This window comes from Neofelis nebulosa, chromosome 1, assembly GCF_028018385.1.
Source record: "Neofelis nebulosa isolate mNeoNeb1 chromosome 1, mNeoNeb1.pri, whole genome shotgun sequence".
Taxonomy (NCBI): domain Eukaryota; kingdom Metazoa; phylum Chordata; class Mammalia; order Carnivora; family Felidae; genus Neofelis; species Neofelis nebulosa.
The window spans coordinates 91,625,644-91,647,206 of record NC_080782.1 but is presented as its reverse complement, the minus strand read 5'-3'; positions in this window follow the sequence as shown (position 1 = coordinate 91,647,206).

The following is a 21,563-nucleotide window of genomic DNA, read 5'->3' as shown; positions in this document are numbered from 1 at the left end:
CTTAGTTGGGTAATGGAATTTTATCCAATCTAAGTTGCCATTGGTTGTGATTCATACCATTTTTGTATATACCATTCTGAATGGAGGGGACAAATACCATTCATTAAACCAAAATGGGCTATCAATGCAGAACATGTCCAAATTTTTAAATCTCTTACATAATAAAAGGTGAAAATATTTGAATTGCAAAATTGATAAAACATTTAGTTCTTTAGGATCATAGTATAAAATGATTATCTTAGAAGTATGTTTTTCCCCAGCTTCTTTGAGAGATCATTGACATATAGCATTGTATAAGTTTTTATTTTTATTTATTTTTTTTATTTTGAGAGAGCATGTATGGGAGGGGCAGAGAGAGAGAGAGAGAGAGAGAGAGAGAGAGAGAGAGAGAGAATGTGAACTGAAGCATAGAGCCCAAGGGGGGCGGGGGCAGTCTTGACAAGGGGTTCAATTTCATGCTTTGTGAGATCATGACCTGGGCTGAAATCAAGAGTTGAATGCTTAACCAAGTGAGTCACCCCAATGCCCCAATATTGTGTAAGTTCAAAGTGTAGCATTGTTGATCTACCTATAAATTATAAAATAATTACCACCATAGCTTTAACTAACACCTCCATCTTGTGACATGATTATCATTTCTTTTTTTGTGATGAGAACATATAAAATCTACTCTTATCAACTTCGAGTGTGTATTATTAACTATAATGACCATACTGTACATTAGACCTCCTTAACTTAATCAATTTATAACTGGAAGTTTATATCCTTTGGCCAACATCTCCCATTTCCCTCAAGCCCCAGCCCCTGGAAACCATCATTCTAGTCTCTGTTTCTTTGAGTTTGGTTTTTTAAGATTCTATGTAAAGATATAAGTGATATCTTACAATATGTATCTTTCTTTACCTGACTTACTTCACTTACTATAATGGCCTCAAGTTTCATCCATGTTGTCAAAAATGGTTCGATTTCCTTCTTTCTGATGGCTAAATTATATATATAATCATGTATGTATTATAGTATATATAGTATATAACATATATAGATAATATATCTTATACACATCGTATATGTCTTTATCCATTCATCCTTGATGGATTCTCTCAGGTTGTTTCCATGAATTGGCTATTATGAATAATGATGCAATGAACATACGAGTACTCATATATCTTCAATGTCCTGTTTTCATTTCCTTTGGATTTGTACACAGAAGTGGGATTGCTGGATGATATAGAATATTTTTTGATACTGGCTAATAAAATTAATTCTGGTTTATTTGTAGAAATCCTGAAATTAGGTTAAAGTTACATTATTCTACAAAGATAAACAGGTGAGTGTTTTTGTGGTGTGGTGAGTGGGGATAGGTGGATGGTGAAAATGGGAATTTTATCAGACTTTATTTGGTTGAGACAAATAACACTAAGCATTTAGAGAATGCTTAGATTTATAAAGATTTTATAAATCTTTAGATTAAGATTTATGTCTCAGGCACCTGGGTAGCTTAGTCGGTTGAACCTCTTACTTCAGCTCAGGTCATGATCTCGTGGTCCGTGAGTTCAAGCCCCGCGTTGGGCTCTGGGCTGACAGCTCAGAGCCTGGAGCCTGCTTCGGATTCTATGTCTCCTTCTCTCTTTGCCCCTCCCCCACTCATGCTCTCTCTCTCTCTCTGTCAAAAATAAATAAAGACATTAAAAAAATTTAAAAAAACATTTACGTCTCAAATAAAAAAAAAACTCAGCATATATGTGATCCTTATTATGTCTTTTGGATTCAAAGTAAATTATTTCAGGAAGTTATGTCACTGATGGGAATAAACTAACAAAACCTTTCATTTGAGTCCTTTCAATTTTGCATTATCTCAAAAAGGGACTAAATTTGAAATAATTTATCCTAAATCCTACTCTTCATGATGCAACTAATGGTGTATATATGTAATATTTTGGAAATGTGTATGTATGTACTTTTGTATGTATCTGTATATCTATAACAAGTGTATAGGAAGAGGAAGAAGGAAATTAATGGTGTGAATGTGAGGGGCCTGGCTAGAAGTTAGGTAGCACATGCTTGTGGGGGTGATAAAGGAGTAAGGTAGTTCATGTCAGATAAAGCTAGTTGAGAGAAGAGTAAGGGATGGAAATTTTTTATCTTTTTCTGTCACTTTTAGTACATTAAGGAAAAATCCTATTAATCTCAAGAGTAAAACTGAGCTAGAAGTCTTTCCCTGTTACCCAATCAACTTTCACAGCACTGCTTTATATAGGACATATCACTAGTTGATATCATGTTCTAGAGGAAACACCAATCTAGAAATCCCAGCTTCTAAGAGCTGTGAGATGGTTGGTACAAGTCTGTTTACTTATTAAACTAAGGCAATTATTGCCATGATACGATTAATTCTGTTTAAAAGAGATATAAACGACTCATGGTTTTCTTTAGATTTTTATCAGGGTATAGAGAGGGCAACCATATTAGTTGAGAGAATGCAAGAATAGTGAATTAGATATACTTTGATAAAAATACTTTTTAAACTATGAGAATAAGATAAAAAACATCATGAGTCAATAATACCACTTTTGGGGGCGCCTGGGTGGCGCAGTCGGTTAAGTGTCCGACTTCAGCCAGGTCACGATCTCGCGGTCCGTGAGTTCGAGCCCCGCGTCAGGCTCTGGGCTGATGGCTCGGAGCCTGGAGCCTGTTTCCGATTCTGTGTCTCCCTCTCTCTCTGCCCCTCCCCCGTTCATGCTCTGTCTCTCTCTGTCCCAAAAATAAATAAAAAACGTTGAAAAAAAAATTTAAAAAAAATTTTTTTAATGTTTATTTATTTTTGAGAGAGACAGAGAGAGAGAGAGAGAGAGCGCCAGCGGCAGAGGGGCAGAGACAGGGAGACACAGAATCCAAAGCAGACTCCAGGCTCTGAGCCGTCAGCACAGAGTTTACATGGAGCTTGAACTCAGGAACCAGGAGATCATGACCTGAGCCAAAGTCGGACGCTTAATGGATTGAGACACCTAGGCACCCATAAAAGAGATATTTGTATGATAAAAATTATACTTTAGGAAGATTGATTGCTTACAAATGTGAAGATTTTTTTAATCTTATTATCAAGCTCAGTCCCTTAATATGTTCTCAATTTGCTAACCAAATTGGCCCAGTAATTGATCCCATACTCTATTGTTTTTTAAGAGACTTGACCACACATTGATTCTGCCAGTATCCCTTTCCTGAGACTCTGTCTTTCTCCTAATCCTCATATGTAAAAAGTCTTCTACATGGTCTTAGATTTTGGTGTTATCACATGTTGGACTTTGAAATCTCTGAGTTTGTTTAATGATATTAACTTCTAGTTAGTTTCCTATGACCAAACTCTTGCTTATTAGAGTTCTTATAGACCTATGTTATAGACATTCCAAGCTTTATTTAGAAAATTAGAACTGAACATTTCCATGGGGTACCTGGGTGGCTCTGTTGGTTAAGTGTCAGACTCTGGCTCAGGTCATGATCTCACGGTTCATGAGTTTCAGCCCTGCATCAGGCTTTGTGCTGACAGCTCAGAGCCTGGAGCATGCTTTGGATTCTGTCTCCATCTCTCTCTGCCCCTCCACTGCTCATACTTTGTCTCTCTCTCTCAAAAATAAATACACATTAAGAAAAATTTTTTTAAATAAAAAAAAAAGAACTGAACATTTCCAGCTTCAGTACCTCCCTAACACTACCCTTTCCTACTGAAATAACTTGATCTACCTCAGATGTGATATCAGATATGCTCACCTCTCAATGAAAATATGTTAATGATTTATTTTTAGAGTAAAGTTTAAACTGTCATTTAAATGACAAAAAATACGAAGTTATGTGGGTGAAGAAAATAATCCTAGTTAAAAAGTAAAAGACATGGCCAATTCCATTGTCACAATAGAATTAAGTTAAACACAAGGCCCTGACCCAATTTGCCATGCAAATATGATGGTTATAGGACAAATATGTAGATGATGATAATTTCATTTTGCTAATCGATGTTTCCCTTGTAATGATATTAAAGGCATAAAGTGAATATACCATAGAAATATATTAAAGAGATAAAGAGGGCTCCAGTCAGACAGCTACAACTGGGGGAGGCTTGGGGCACCAATAAGGCACAGCTGCTGGGTATATACACAGTACTGTAGAGCTTGTCTCAGCCAGAAAAGAACAAACAGGCAATAAATTTTAGCCTTATGAGTTGTAAAATGGCTAAATCTTGAGACTGTTTTACTCACCTATGGAAACTCATGGCTATTTTGATAGAGCCAAAGTAGTAATTATAAATTATAAATTATCCAGCCAAAAAAAATTTTGAGAGCATTAAATAGAATTTATTCATGATATAATTATTCCAGGATGATAGGCAGAGTCATCCAGGAAAGTCCTGGTAGAAGTGGAAAATATTGTCACACTGTATCCAAATAGTTAATAAAAAAAAAAAAATTAGTGGGGCACCTGGGTGCTCAGTTGGTTAGGTGTCCGACGTTGACTCAGGTCATGATCTTGCGGCTCATGGATTTGAGCCCCACATTGGGCTCTGTGCTGACAGCTCAGAGCCTGGAACCTGCTCCAGATTCTGTGTCTCCATCTCTCTGCTCCTCCTCCACTCATGCTCTGTCTCTCTCAAAAATAAATGAACATTAAAAAAAATTTTTTAATAAAAATAAATAAAAATTAATGATGGTAATAATTGAAATAGCATTGTATTCACTAGGGGAAAGAAGGGAGGGATCATCAACTTATTGCTAGGTAGCATGGGTTCCCACTAGGTCTGTAGTGATATCTGCAGCTGGGGTCTCCTTGTTACTTCTGAGCAGGAGCGAGAGTTGTAGCTCATCACTATATTCTTGTTGTTACCACTGGGTAGGCATCAAGGTAAATTTCACATATTTTTTCAATAACAATTTTCTCTAGAATTCTACATTCAGTTACAGAGATAATTTGCTAATACTAGAGTTTTCTGAGGTGCCTGGGTAGGTACAGTCAGTTAAGCATCCAACTCTTGATCTTGGCTCAGGTCATGATCTCACAGTTTGTGAGCTCAAGCTCTGCATGGGGCTCTGTGCTGATGGTGTGGAGCCTGCTTGGTATTCTGTCTTTCCTTCTGTCTGATCCTCCCCAGCTTGTGCTCTTTCTCTCAAAATAAATAAACTTAAATTAAAAAAAATACTAGAGTTTTCTCTGATAACTACCCCCTCATTTACCTATCTATTTATATGTTTATTGCATATTCTGTAGGACTTTTGTATGTGCATGTGTGGATATTTGTTTCTTGGGGTCTAATTTAATACTAACTTCACAATATTCAGAATGTTGGTGTTTTATGTTAGACATATATAAATAAATTCTAAAAATGGAATATGATTTGTAGATGAGAGTAAGAACTATTTTTTATAGGCAAGAACTTAACATGAATTACCTCATTCAGTTCTCACAATAGCCCTAGGATATGAAAACTTTTCACACCCCTTTTCTAGATGAGACAACTGAGGCTAAAAAATGATGAAGTACTTTGCCCAAACACACAGCTTCATGTTTCTAGGAAAAAGGAAATTAACCTTCTTTCTTTAATTTTATGTGAAGGTTTAAGATGGTATGTAATAGACATGATTAAAAGGTTGCCATTTGAATCACTAATAATCACTGATGAGTATAACCAATCTTGATCTCAGTATCTAGTTATTTAGTAATCACATGTATTCAAGTTGGGGATTATAAAGACAGAGAAGGAATGTATGTAAGGGAGATAACGATCCTTAGTGATGTTAAATGAACTGACTTTAAGGCCATAATCACATTTCTTGGAAGCAATAATTTTAATGAACAAGTCTATATATAGTATGTCTGATCATAATGAATGGAATATATTAGGAATAAATTGCTCAATTCTCAAAAGGGTAATTGATTCCTGCTAGAATTGAGTCAGTATTATTATAATTTCCATTTTAGAGATCAGGAAATTAAGGTATAAGGGTATTCAGTAAGCTGGTCAAGGATACGCAAACAGAATTGAATTTTTAACTACAACTCTGAGGCTCCAGGTCTGTATTTTTACCTATTACAGCCTATGCACATGGTTATTGGCTGTTATTTTTTTCTTTTCAGAAAAAAAAAAAAACACATTGGATTTGTCCTGATTCTTTAGGTATAATGATGATAAACAAGACATTTGAAAATGCTATTTTTTCTCACTGAGTCCTGAAAGTCTGAGTGACATTATAAGCATAAGCTCAGTTTTAGGAATTGAAATCATTAAAGAGTATAATGAAAAAATCAATATTGAGCCTCACTTCCCTGAGAATTAAGAATGAGAACTATGCACTCTACCCCTTTGGGAACTTTTTGATAGGGCTTTTTTCAAACCCAGGGTAAATATCTTAAAGCAGCTTTGAGTCCTCTGGGACTGTCATCTGTTGCCTAATTTGAAGGTTTAAATGATCTTTTTAACACACACAAAACAGCTACAGATAAGATTTGTCAGAATGTATTTGTCTATGTGTATCATAAATTCATTTCACATCAGCTCTCAGGGCTCATACGAGGCAGAGTGCCATTTTGAACTTGGCTGTGATTTGAATATGGACTCTGAACTTCTGTGCAAAAATTAGTCACTGTGGGAACTTTATATTAATTAACATATTTGCCTCCAACAAATTTGCTTTCAACAATTCTCTGGTGCTAGATATTAAAATAAATTGAAATTCTCACACTATTAAATTGATGATTGGCTTCTGATAACTGCTATTTTCTGATCAGAGGTTGAGATCTGATTAATGAAGATGGCAGTGTATTGCTTCTTATTTTAATAGCTGGAACTAATGGCAATCCCACGTCCCTGAAGCTAGAATCCATAGAATGGATAAGAAATGGAAAAACTTCAGAAAGTCAGTTTTATAGCACATATTTTTGAGGGGATCTGAAGCTACTTTTCAAAAGAATATTTATGAACACTTTTCCCTTTACGTTGGTCTAATTTAGTTTCTTGTTGGAAGAGCGAAATAATTTCCTGTAGACTTACAGTATCATTTCTCTTGTTCACTAATTTTGTTAGACAGTTCTGAATCCATGAAAACAGTGCTCCAGGTTATACATTTTATAATTCTCTTTCCACAATGAGACTCTTGTCCTCTTAAATATTTTTATAATTATTTAATAAAATTCTCTGTCAGCACTGTTTTCGCTCCTTATTTTTCCTTAATCCTATAATTCCCAAGTTTTAACTAATTGCATTTTTATAATTTTTCTGACTGTAGCCTGTTGCCGTCATAGCATATCAGGCTTTTGAAGAATATTTAGTGTTATGTCATTTTGCAGGGTGCTCTTTAGAATCTGGCTTTGTTATTCAAGTCCTTTTTTTGTTGAAATGACAGTGAGGGCTTCAAAACCTGTCTCCTACAGAGGTCTCAGACAGATAATTGATTGGATAAGATATGGCTTTGGGAACAGAGGTGATTTGTCTTGAAACCTTCTATATATTGCTAGCACACCATAACTTACTAGTTTATTTAAATAGTTTGGATGTGTTAAAGGTAATTTATATGAATACCTCCCTGTTACCCTTTGTTTCTTCCAGTGCACATTACTTATTTCATCCCCTGACTTCATGGTATCCAATGCATATTCTATGCTTGAATCTCAATGTACCTTCAGATCTGGACCTCGTTGCTTAAATTTGAAGGACATTTTGCTAAAGTTAGAAAATAGTTTAAATTGAGATAAAACAATGATGGTTAAATTATATATCATTAATTTCCTTTCTCTTTTGTATTTATTATATACTTATTATTATATGTAATGTATATATAGACTTCACACTCAGTGCAGAGCCCAATGTGGGGCTCAATGCCATGACCTTGGATCATGACCTGAGCAGAAATCAAGATCAGACTTTCAACCAACTGAGCCACTCAGGCACCCTCACTAATTTTCCTTTCTTAAAAGAATTTTATCTTACAGATACCTCTAGGACATTATTAGAAAAAAATGCCTTATGTGTAAATTTTACTCACTGTAGTAAGGCTACAGAAATAGATGAATATTAGGAACAAAAAAACAACAAATTCTACTTATGTATTACTCTGTGCTAAGCACTTACCTGTATTATACAATTAACCCTCACCATTTCCCTAACATAGAATATTCCCTCTGGAAAAAATATAGCCCTTAAACCAACTGTAATATATTGGAGATAGTTTTCAAAAAAGATTTAATTATGCTCTTACACAAAACATAGAAACAAGATTTTGTTGTTGAGGCCAAAAAAATATATTGCATCTCTCTTTCAGTGTTCTGATCACTAAAGTGCCTTTTCTGTTCCCAAAGACATGGTTCCTACTTATCATTTCAGCTTTAAATTCCATCCTAAAATTTTTTTAATTTTAACATTATTTTTTTTAATTTTAACATTATTTTTTTTAATGTTTATTTTTGAGAGAGAAGAGAGAGTGAGCAAGCAATCAGAGGAGGCACAGAGAGACAGGGAAACACAGAATCTGAAGCAGGCTTCAGAGTCTAAGCTGTCAGCACAGAGCATGATGCCAGGCTCCAACTCATGAATCCTGAGATCATGACCTGAGGTGAAGTCAGACGCTTAACCACTTAATTGCCTGAGCCACGCAGGAGTCCTCAAATTTTTTAAGTGTTTAAGTTGGCCTATGACTCTAAAGACATTAGGCCTTAATATATTGACAGGGCAATTACAAGCCTCTTGTGTATTTTCTTGTGGGATATGTATTTTTTGTTCCATAATCGGACTATTTGAGAAGTTCACAACATTAACTATGGTTATAGGGACACCTCTTCACTTTTGTTTCTTTAAACTTGCACATAAAATATAGAAACATATTGAGTGGGTTTTTTATGCTGAAGAGGAAATGGATAAGGGAAACATCTATAAATATCAGCCAAAGGAAAGTAACAGGAATGTGAAACACTCTGAGCAATCAAACCATTGATCATCTATAGGAGTCAAGAACCACTGCTAACTTCCAAAGCTTTGAATAGGCCATGGAGGACAACAGGCTCAACAATTGAGGTTGTATAAGTGCAGCTTGCAATTTTTAAGATACATATCATGCTGACAGGTACACTACCACAGGTAGGACTGTGGCTCTGAATTCCATGAGAAGTTATCTGAAGTAAAAGCACTAGATTCAAAATGGTTTGTTGTACCATTAAATGGTATTCCCATTTATGAAATAATTATTGAATATCTACTATGCGTAGGATACTAAATAAAGGAATAAAACAAGCAGCAACAGCAAAAACCTTCAGCCAACTGGTTTTCTTTATAGTAGAAATATGAACATAAAATTGTAATTAAGTTCATTTTAAAGTAGAGCAGGCTAAAGGCAGAAAAAAAAAAGAGTAAATAAATGCCATTGGGATACAGGAAACACAGGGGAAGGAGAGAAATATTTCAGAAACTGTGCCTTTAGTTCAGGTTTTCCGGCTAAGCATTAATTGTTTGACATTATAGTTATTTTCTTTTTCTTTTTCTTTTTTTTTGGACACACACACAGAGAGAGAGAGAGAGAGCGCACAAGTGAGTGAGGGACAGAGAGAGAAAGAATCCCAGGAGCGGCAAAGGGAGGGAGAGGGAGGGGAAGAAGAAGAAGAAGAAGAAGAAGAAGAAGAAGAAGAAGAAGAAGAAGAAGAAGGAGGAGGAGGAGGAGGAGGAGGAGGAGGAGGAGGAGGAGGAGGAGGAGGGGGAGGAGGACGAGGAGGATGAGGAGGACGAGGAGGACGAGGAGGAGAAGAAGAAGAAGAGGAGGAGGAAGAAGAGGAGGAAGAAAGAAGAAGGAGGAGGAGGGGAAGAAGAAAAAGAGAGAGAGAGAGAGTGAGAGAAGTGGGGATCATTCAGAGTGGGGCTCAAGTTTTGGCCAAAGTGGGGCACAAACTCATGAACTGTGAGATCATGACATGAGCTGAAGTCAGATGCTTAATTAATAAGCCACCCAGGCACCCCATTATAGGCATTTTATTTTTTTTTCAACGTTTTTAATTTATTTTTGGGACAGAGAGAGACAGAGCATGAACGGGGGAGGGTCAGAGAGAGAGGGAGACACAGGATCGGAAACAGGCTCCAGGCTCCGAGCCATCAGCCCAGAGCCTGACGCGGGGCTCGAACTCACGGACCGCGAGATCGTGACCTGGCTGAAGTCGGTCGCTTAACCGACTGCGCCACCCAGGCGCCCCTAGGCATTTTAAATTCACTATCATTTTGGATTGAACAGGAGGAGGACAGTGTAAGAAAAATAAGGGAATCCGGGCAGGTATGAATAGCACCTATGTTTTCAGAAAGAATCAGGATGCCATATAGAAAGCAAGTGAGGTGGGTCCAGGGCCCACAGGAGCAAGATAGCCCCAAGGTGCAAAATTAAGCTCAGATGAATAAATATACATAATAAATGCCATACTGGATTGGGTCAGATCTCTCAATGGCCAATCTTAGCAGTAGGTCTATATAATGGGCAAAATAATGGCTCCCTAAAGATGTGCTAAACCTTGGAACCTATGAATTTGTTACATAACATGGTAAGAAGGAATTAAGTTTGCAGGTGCTGTTGAAGCTGCTAATTATAAGCAGTTAAAATGGAGAGATTATTCTGGGTCATCTAGTTGGACCTAAGTTAATTACCAGTGTTCTTTAAAAATACAAGAAGAATGGGGTGCCTAGGTGGCTCAGTCAGTTAAGTGTCCCACTCTTGATTTTGGCTCAGGTGATGATTGCAGGGTTGTGGGAATGAGCCTTGTGTTGAGCCATGCTCAGCATGGAGCCTGCTTGATTCTCTCTCTTCCTATGCCCCTCTCCATGCTCATGCACTCTGCTTCACCAAAAGCAAAGGTCAGAGAAATGAGATAGAAAAAGGACTTAATCTATTGTTGCTGGATTTGAAAGCTCAGTAAGGAGTCCATGAGTCAAACAATACAGAAACTTTCTAGAAGCTGAAAAAGTCAAGGAAATAAATTATCACAAAAAGCAGGCAGAAAGAAATGAAGCCTAGCTGATTTATTCAGCCCAGTAAGAGCCATATCAGACTTGTGACCTACAGAAGCATAAGATAATAAACTTGTGTTGTTTTAAGTCATTATAATTGTGGTAATTAGTTATAAAAGCAATAGAAAACTAATATACTCCACAGGTAAATTTTTACTGAATATGAGGGTTTCCCAGTATGAACAGTCTTACAATAATCAGCTGTGAAGTCTTAGTTTTAATAACAAGTATTTAATGGACCTCTAACTTAATATATTATTCGTACAGGTAATATTTATGTTTTAAATTGTATATAATGACCAAAAATTATCTAAATTGGTATGTATTTTATTATTCATCCCATCATATACAAAGCTTTGAAAATGAGAGGCACTTATTTAGTTGACAATAATGCTTGATGTGCTGATTGACTTGCACTTTGACATCTGTCAATAACCTAATTAGGCTTCCGTGGTGATAGCCCATAAAATGTGAAAAGGACTCTTCCTAACATGGAATTTAGGGTTTTAAGAGGCTATATATCAGGAAAATATCATCTTCATTACTCTGTAGATGTATCATTTACAATAGGCTATAAAATAAGTGGCAGTGAATTCAAGGAGGATAGACTGATCATGAGACCACCACAACTGTCAAAGAATTAGTGGTAGACCACATAGGGAAAGCCTTTCTGCATTTACTGATTCAGCTTTATTTATTGAGCAATTGTCAGTTAACTAATATAGCTGTGAATGTTTTGATGTTAATTATAGCCTATTGCATTTATGTAGTTTTCATTTATCACCTGAATGTTCATGGATCTACAGCTCCAATTCAATCTCCACAAAAAGAGACTACTGTGAGTGGAACCCCATATTAGGCCCTCTATGGTATTGAATTTTGGAATCCAGGGGAAATAGACACTGATAGTGGAAGTTATAGGGAGTGCTTTAGGGATTGGCACTGGGGAAAAGAAGGAAAGGAAAGAGGATCATTAGAAAAAGAGAAGTTGATTTGCAATACAGTCCTAGAGAAGGCCTGCACTCATTTGATGAGGAATTCTGGAACTGGAACGGACTTCAGAGTCCTTTCCCATTGAAGTAAGGGGGTCTGGCTTTTCCACCTTCCATACTGATGAAATTTTAGACATAGATTGCCCATGGAAGGAGGCATAACCTCAGGCAAGACCTACTTTTTTAGCTAAAGTCATCTCCAAAGAGGGCAGGGAGCTAAGAGCATTCTTCTGATACTACTCCCAGTTGCTAGGGAAATGATTCCCTCATTCATTAAAGGAGATCTGGGTAGCACATCATAGTATCCATCCCCACGGGGTAAAGCTGAAGCAGAGCAGCATCAAACCCGGTATTATTTAAACAACTAACCTTTCTGGATCTTTAAAATAAAAAGCCCAGATTTCACAACACCCCAAAATATCCTTTTTTCTTTCACAACTCTGATTTCTTTTTTACCTTGAACTTGAATTGTATTATATAAAATATTAGCATGATTAAAAACTGTACACATACCCATCAAATTCAAATTTCATTTTTTAATTCCATGTTGATAAAGTTGTCAACAAAATTAAACCCAATCTTAATTTCCTCTGATTATTAAAATCATATTTCTGTAACTATAGTTTAATCTGATAATCAATGATTATTCAAAGAAGCTGATTATTTAATATAATTTCCCCACCAAAAATTTCAAATAAGGAAAGCAGTAAGTTTCAGTGCAATTTAGGGTGAATTTTTCATATTTTTTAAAAAAATAATTAACAGATTACATAAATGCAATTGACACCATATGTCCTTATTTGCTCTAAGGAAAACATACTCTTGCAAATTGGTGTATGCATGCTTCTCAAGAAGCCCAAGAAAAATTAGAATATCTCTTGCAGTTTCCTTTTCTTGCTTCCTTGCTCATGTTTGACTAAAACTAAATTTGCAGGCTTTTAATTATCCTACAGCTTGAATTCAACCAGTGATAAGTAGTTATTTAATTTGCTGTCAGCTTTAACTACCCTCAACTGTTACAGAGCAATACAGCATTATCTTCAGCAGCACTAATGAATCAGAGTAGCTGCTGTCTGGAGTAATGGCACCTTTTTATTGTGGTAGAGATGACCTACACATAAGTAAACATATGATATTTCATACTTGACATAAATAAGATGAGGGTATTTTTTTAAGTTTATTTATTTATTTTGAGAGAGAGAGAGACAGAGAGAGAGAGACAGAGAGAGAGACAGAGACAGAGAGAGCCAGCAGGGGAGAGGCAGAGAGACAGAAAGAGAGAATCCCAGGCAGGGATTTCGTGAACACTAATATAACCTGAGCTGAAATCAAGAGTCAGATGCTTAACTGTCTGAGTCACCTAGTTGCCCCAGGCTAGGGTATTTCTATACTGAAGACTGCTAGTTGGCCAAAAGGTTTTCAGACAAATAATTTTCATATTCATTAATTTATTAATTAATTCAATGAATATTTATTGAATCATTTCCTTCATGGGAGGTTATTGCAGTCACATAAAAGATGATGGTAGCTTGGATTAGATTGATGCTAACTGATAAAGGTGTCAGGGTTTGTGGGTTAGATTTGGGGTTTGGTGAAAGAAATATATAAACATTAAGAATGAAACCAAGATTTTTTACCTATGCAACTAAAAAAAAAAATGTGATCATTACTATCAAAGATGGGAAAGATTGTGAAAAAAAGTAGGTTTATAGAACATATCAGAATGGTCTGAATTAGTGGGTCAGTAATTCAGTTTTATACAAATTGACCTAAAGTAGTAGTTTTGCCATTAGCTTCTCACATAATAATAATTCATTATTGTTCACAGTAAAGAAATTTGCAAATTGATTCTTTTATGACATACACTTAATAGTAATCATAAAAATATATTCAATGTGCATTTTTTAAGAGTTGAGTGAGGAGAGAAAATGGTTTATAACATGGATAAATATATATTACTTATAGTGGTGAGCCTACAATATTGGAAAATGCTTCCAAAATATGAAATTCTAACACTGAAAGCATTAAAACATAACACTATCTTGGATATAGTAAAGTTTAATTTTTTTCTAGATTTCTTCAACCAGTTTGGGATTATTTTTGTTTATGTAATAATTACCTCAATTCTCCAGTATAAAATTTGAAAAACAAGGCAGTGAAAAAGTGAAACTAGCTTTGACTACCAGAGGAACTGTTTATTTTGCTGAAGTTGTCATATCCTCACATCTGTATTTTAGATTTGCTTACATCATTTTCAATGATGTTCTCACTTCTTTGTTTACTGATAAAAGAGGCATTTGTATCTGCTTCTCAGTATTTGTATAATATTCTTTAACTCTACTGTTCTTTTTCCATGTTCATTTTCATTTCCTCTCTATATCTCACTATTTCTGGTCTAAGTTATTATATTTTATTATACTTCTTACTGACTAATTTTTTTATCATGTCCATTTGTTTGCTTCCCCTTTAAGGAAAATAAAAATCAAAGTAAAGATATGAAGACATCCTTTGAATTGGCAAAAAATGACAAATGTGAAGATTACAGTATGGAGATTTATATCATTTAAAATAATATTTCGCTGTAAAATGTTGGGGAAATTCATTTCTTCATACAGACATGATTTTAATTATACTAGAGTTCATTTTCCCAGCCTAAAAGTATTTGAAATATATAAAATACTAGTTAGAAGTTAAAGTGCTCTAGGGGCAATAGGGAAGAACAGGCAAAGTATTTGAATGTATATATCTATTATGGCAGGTTTCTCTATTACCGGTGAATAGCATTATGTCTGTATATTATGTGTGCATGCTACACTTAAGAAAAAACTCTCCTGTGCCAATTATGTAGGCAAAGTACACTTGGGAATGTGACTGACCATTATAGAAGCTGGAAATGGAGGATGTCCCCAAATATGTTATAAGCATTAAATGGTATCTGCAAGATGAACACAGAAAGTATGCTCATTTGACTAAGATGATCTATGCATGCTGAAAATTTTTGGAAACATATGGCAAGTAATGTTTTAGCAGGTGAAATTACTATCAACTAGTTGTACATGTATGTGCATATGAAGAGTCTGGCCGGATGGAGGAGTAAAGACTCCATCAAATGGCAAATGACAGAACTAGAGCTCTTCTTTATTCTGACCTGGCTTAAGACAAGAGGTCACTTTGCTATGCAATTCAAAACCAAGTATAACACATGTTAGTATGGCAGTGTAAATGTCATAAATAAGCCTAATAATCAGACTTTTGTGCAAATCCCTCTGCATGTTCTTTATGTTCTCCTAAATCAGTCGGCCATTTTATCACTTAGAGGGAAATTTGATTAAGCAATGTTAACTAATAATAATAGCCATACTTAAAGGTATGAATACATTTTTTTTCCTCATTCAGGCTATAATGGACACTTATGCAAGAAGATGTTAGCAATGAGGACACTTTCCATTTCAAAAAGTATATATTAAAATAGAAGTGAGACATTGAGCTTCTATTTCCTTACACAGTTTCCTGTTTTAAGAGAGAAGAAACACTCAACACATCTATTTGCTCATTAACGTTGATACTAACAGCCTATAGTGTCACATAAAATTAAATAGGTAAGACAGGAAAAAACATACTGTTTTTCTTAATGCCAAGATACAGGAGCTTTAAACAAGAGAAATTAAATACCCTGCTCACTCAGCTCTCAGAAACAGACTTAAAAGCTGCATTATTAATTAGTATAATTTAAAAGTGTATTTTGGAGTTTTAGAGTATGAGGTCATCAGGCAATCAAACTGATGTATCCCACATCATTCTTATCTCCCCTCTATTTCCAATGACTCAAAATTTATCTTTTAATGAGATATATCTTCTAATAAGTCATATTATATCTAGCTGCAAATCTGGTTACTATACATCTTCCTAAATTTCTTCTGTAACTCCACCTTGAGAAGTAACCTTTTGAACATCGAAGATAGTCTTCATGATGACCCAAGTCCGTGCTTTGAAGTTTAAGTTCCCAAAACACTAAGTTGCAAATGCTTCTCCACATACATAGTACTGTTTCTTGCCTCTGATTCGTCTATCTTCAGAACTCATGGAAACCACTGTCCAGGATGGTTAGTGTTCTTCCTACAGATTCTTATTAATGGCTCAGACTTGTAAAGGGCTTATGTCATGCCAAGGGCTTTATGTACATACAGTCATTTAATCTGCATAACAGCCCTACGAGGTAGGTAACATCATTCCACTGATAAAGAACTGAGGCACAGAGAAGACTGGCAAAAGTCATTAGTCTTCTAAGTGGTAGTAAAACTGGGTTGAATTCAGAGAGCCTGGGGTCAGGACTTCTGTACTCAACCACGATGCTATAGAGGACTTTATGAACACTGCTATCATTCCATTAACCCTATCACATTATGATTATGTATTCATTGTCTTTCTTCTGTTTCTTGAGGACAAAGGCCCATTTTACTCACGTTTATGCAAATAATAGCCTATCATAGTTATTTCCCAACAGTGCAATATAAAAACTTCCTAAATTTAACATTTTAAAGAAATGTTAATTATCTTTCTTTTGTGAAGTTCTTTATACTTTTTGAAGGATTAAAGGAAAGGATTAAAGGTAAATAGTAAAAGGAAGAAGGAATGAGGGAAGAAAGGAAAACCAATTCTAGTGTACTGGGAAAATATAAATAAAAATCTAATCATCCACAAAGGTAGTAGAGAAAGAAAACACCTTTATCATTGAATAAGCAGTAAACCAGGACATGATCCTTATCTGCCAAGGCAATCCACTAAGTGACTATAAGGACGGAAATCTCACCCTTTTATACAGCCAAGCAGCTATATTCTGTCACATACATGCTTTCACGATAAACAAGTAGTTCTTGATTAAGAAAATGACAGCACCATTTGTCAAGTGAAATATACCCTAATTTTACCTGGTGATTGGGTTATGTTAGCTAATTGTCTTTATCCAGAGGAAAGACAAACATCTCACACCTTTAATAACAGGAAGTCGTTTTTGCAGCTTGGAGCAAAGCGAGGCCCACCAAACTGAGGCGCTTACCCTCCCATTTTAGAAATGAGAAATAGGATGCTATCTCCCTTAATGTTTGCATTTCACAGATATGGCTCTCAGGATCTCACGAAAGACATTCCAAAGTCATAAAGCTGACCAAATGCTTCTAGTCTTCAGAAGCATTTATGTACATTTCAAAGAGTAGAAAGTACCTACAATAACTAAAATAAATGCTCAGTGGAAGCAGAGAGGAGGAAAATCTCTTCCCTTATTTTTAACAGGGAGAATTAAGCCTCTCATTTTCATTTGCATTTGACCTTACAAGTAGAGTGACTAAAAAACAGGTTAGAGGGAGCACAGTATACTGGGAAGAATACTGAAATGTTCTAGGACCAGATTGGTTACTTGTAAGCCTTTTCCTTGGAGGAAACACTGAATCTCTGTGGGGCTCTGCTTTTCATGTGTAAAGTGAGTGAGTTGTACTGGATATTACCTAAGGTCACTTTTGGATTTATTGCTGTATTTCAAACTAATGAAAAAATTGAGGGTTCAGTGAGGATGACAGGTATTTTTTTTTATGTTCACACTTGTTTGAACTTTAATTACTCTGACCTAAGATACAATCATTGACCTCTGAATGTCTATAGACTTAAGTCATAAGGAAATTAGAATCACTAGGTGTCTATAGTGGTACACTTAACACATTTGTTTAAAAGGTTTTGCCAACCTAAGTGTGTACTGAAAGAAAAGACCACTCCCTTTCATACTAATGAATAACAGTTAATAATGGACCACAAAAGAAGCTTTTGCTTATTACTACACTTTTTTTTAATCTGTAGAGACTAAGATTAGAACCGTGGCCTAGAATGCAGCCTTACGTTGACTGCCACACAGAGTCATGAGGATTTACAAATATTATTTCCTTGTTCCATGGATATATATGAGGTGTTTTGATACTTTTTTTTTTCCTTTTGTGTCTCAGCAGAGAGAATTCCATACAAACAATAGGTGTGAAAAACAATAAAATAGATTTTAGGTTTTTAAATCTGAGAACATTCTCTTATTTTAAGTTTATGTATTTATTTTGAGAGAGTGAGAGACAGAGAGGGAGAGAGAGAGAGAGAATGACTGGGGTAGGGGGAGAGAGAGAGGAAAGAGAGAATCCCAAGTAGGCTCTGCACTGCCAGCCCAGAGCCCAATGCGGGGCTCAAACTCATGAACCATGAGATCATGACCTGAGCTGAAATCAAGAGTCAGATGATTGACAGAGCCACACAGTTGCCCCAAATCTGAGAACATTCTTATACAGTTTACCTTGTAAAGAAAATTCGGGTAGCCAATCTAAGTGAAAACCTTTAAGGTTTCTGCTAAGTAAATATTTACAAGAAAAAAAGAAAAGAACACTACTGTTTACAAGATAAATATCTCTGACAAAACAATAACAACAACAACAACAACAACAACAACAACAACAACTGATCGCCTGTGTCCAACCAGTGTTTGATAGGCTTTTCTTCTGTGCCCAATTCCCAAATGTGGAAAAAGGATCCTAAAGAAGTAACATACATGAAAGGATATACACAGTAAATTTGTACATTCCCCGGGAGCAAGAACATTATCACGCGCTGTGTAAGAGGGTGTGTGACCATTTCAGTGCTATAGATTCCATAAGGCAACTTCACAGCAAAGGAGGCTGCTACATCTTTCGAATATTTTGAACACCTTAGAAAAACATTTTAAATATTTGGTCTCATTCTCTTCTTTAGAGGAGAAAATGAGAAGTGATAGTAATGAGTGAAAAACTGAATCTTTTTACAGAGTTATTTTGAACTCTTTTTAAAGAGAATGGCCACAAAATGCCTGTGTTTTTAACAGTTTGTGATGAAAAATGTACGTTCTTATTTTTCTTTTTCTTATTTTTCTAATTTCTTATTTTTCCCATTTCTTATTTTTCTAATTAAAGTTTTGAGAGATAGACATAGGGAGAGGGAGAGGGAGAGGGAGAAGGAGAGGGAGGGGCAGAGAGAGAGGGAGAGAGAGAATCCCAAGCAGGCGCCACAGTCAGTGTAGAAATCAAGAGTCAGACGCTTAACCATTTGAGCCACCCAGGGGCTCCTTCTTGCTTCCCATTCAGTACATTCAAGCTTTTTTGCTTTTGCATGAGCCATACTGAATAAAGTTGTATCACGTCACATTTGTCTATAAGGTATGCTCTTATTCCATGGTTGCTCATTTTATCTGCCTTTCCTAACCCTCTGATCTCAATTTTTGCTTCTCTTCCCTCATTCCACTTTAACCATATGTGCTTCCGGGAGCCTACAGAGTAGGCTTCTGTTTTAGGGACACTATTCTGCCAGATAACTCTCTGTGTAGATAACACCTGCAACTTTTTCGATGTGTTTGCCAACTATCATATTCTTATTACAGCTTAGGGACTAATTTATATAATTGTGAGCCCCTCTTCCATCACAAGGTAAGAATCATTTCATTTTATTTTGGTAAATATATATTTTCATATGTAATATATAAAATATGTGTTATATATTAAATACTTATATATTAAAATAACATTTTCTATTTTAACCATTTTAAGTGTGCAATTCAGTGTCAGTAATTACATTCACAATATTGTACAACTATTACTACTATTTCCAAATTTTTTTCATCAGCCCAAATATAAACTCTGTACCCATTAAGCAAAAACTCCCCATTTCCCTCTATCCCCATGGCTCTGATAACTTCTAATATACTATCTGGGTCAATCAATTTACCAGATATTTTAAATTTTCATATAAATGAAATCATATAGTATGTGTCCTTTAGTATCTGGCTTATTTCACTTAGCATATTCTCAAGCTTCATTTATGTTGTAGCATGTATCAGAACATTATCTCTTTTTATGACAGAATAACATTCTACTGTATGAATTTCTGCTTTTCTGTTCATCTGACAGACAAATAAGTTATTTACATCTTTTGGCTATTGTAAGTAATCCCGCAGGAAACATTGGCATACATGTATCTAAGTCCCTATTTTCCATTATTTTGGATACAGACCTAGGAATGGAATTGTTGGCTATGTAGAGATTCTATGTTTAGTGGAACTGCCTAATTGTTTTCCATAGTGGCTGTACTATTTTATATTCCCATGAACAATTTACAATGGTTCCAAATTTTCTACATCCTTTCCAATGTTGACTTTCTTTTTGAAAAATTATTGTCATTTTAGTGGGTGTGAAGTAGTATCTAATAGCAGTTTTGATTTTCATTTCCCTAATGACTAAAGACATTGAACATCCTTCTGTTTGCTTATTAGACATTTCTATATCTTCTTTGGATTGTTATCTTTAAATTTTTTGTCCATTTTATAAACTACGTCTTTTTGTTGTGGATTTGTAGGTCTTTACATGTTGTAGATATTAAATTCTTACCAGATACATAGTTTGTAAATATTTTCTCCCATTCTATGGGTTCTGTCACTTTTTTGATATTGTCTTTGATGCTGCACTAGTCAGGATTTCCTGGAGAATGGAAGCAATAGGATATGTATATTATATTAACTTATGTAAAAAAAGGTTGTTGTAATTTTTGGTAGGTATTGTTTTGAATCTGTAGATCTTAACCATCATCTCTTTGTCTATATCTATATATAGACAGAAAGTATGATGGGGGGTGAGAGTGGGTGGTGCGTATAAAACAAATATTTTTTCTGAATATTATACACACACACACACACACAGGGCGTGGGGAGGGAGGGCAGGAGAGAGATTGAAAGAGAGAGAGAGAAAACAAGAGAGAGAGAATTGGATCCTGGAATTGTGGAGGCTCACAAGTCCAGGTCTATAGCGTAGGGTGGAAGGCTGAGGACTCAGAGAGGAGTTGCTTTCCAGGTGAAAAGCAGTCTGCTGGGAGAATTCCTTCTTTGGGGGAGTTTTGTCTTTTTTTCCTATTAAAGCCTTCAAATGGCTTGATAAGACCTACCTACATCATGGAGGGATTGGTAATCTCCTTTACTCAAAGCCTACTTATGTAAATATTAGTCTCATCTAAAAATAGCTTCAAATAAACATCTAGAAAAAATGTTTGACTAAATATTCAGGTACTGTGGCATACCCAGGGTTGACATGTGAAATTAATCATCACAGGTGCCCAAGTTTGTTTATTGTTTGTTTTTGTTTTGTTTTGTTTTGTTTTGGTTAAGCCTAATGTATCAATTTATTTTCTTTTGTCATTAGTGCTTTTGGTGTCATATCTGGGTGAAGGAGGGTGGGAGATACAGGCTTGCACTTATGGAATGAGTAAGTCACAGGGATGAAAAGAACACGATAGGGAATAAAGTCAGTGGTATTGTAAAAGGGTTGTATGATGACAGACGGTAGCTATGCTTGTGAGCATAACATAATGTATACTTGTCAAATCATTATGTCATACATCACTGAAACTAATATAGCACTTTGAGTCAACTATTCTTCAATTATATATATATTTTTTCAATAAAAATCTGATGCTCAATTAAGGGCAATGAATATTTACCCTTATGTTTTTTTCTA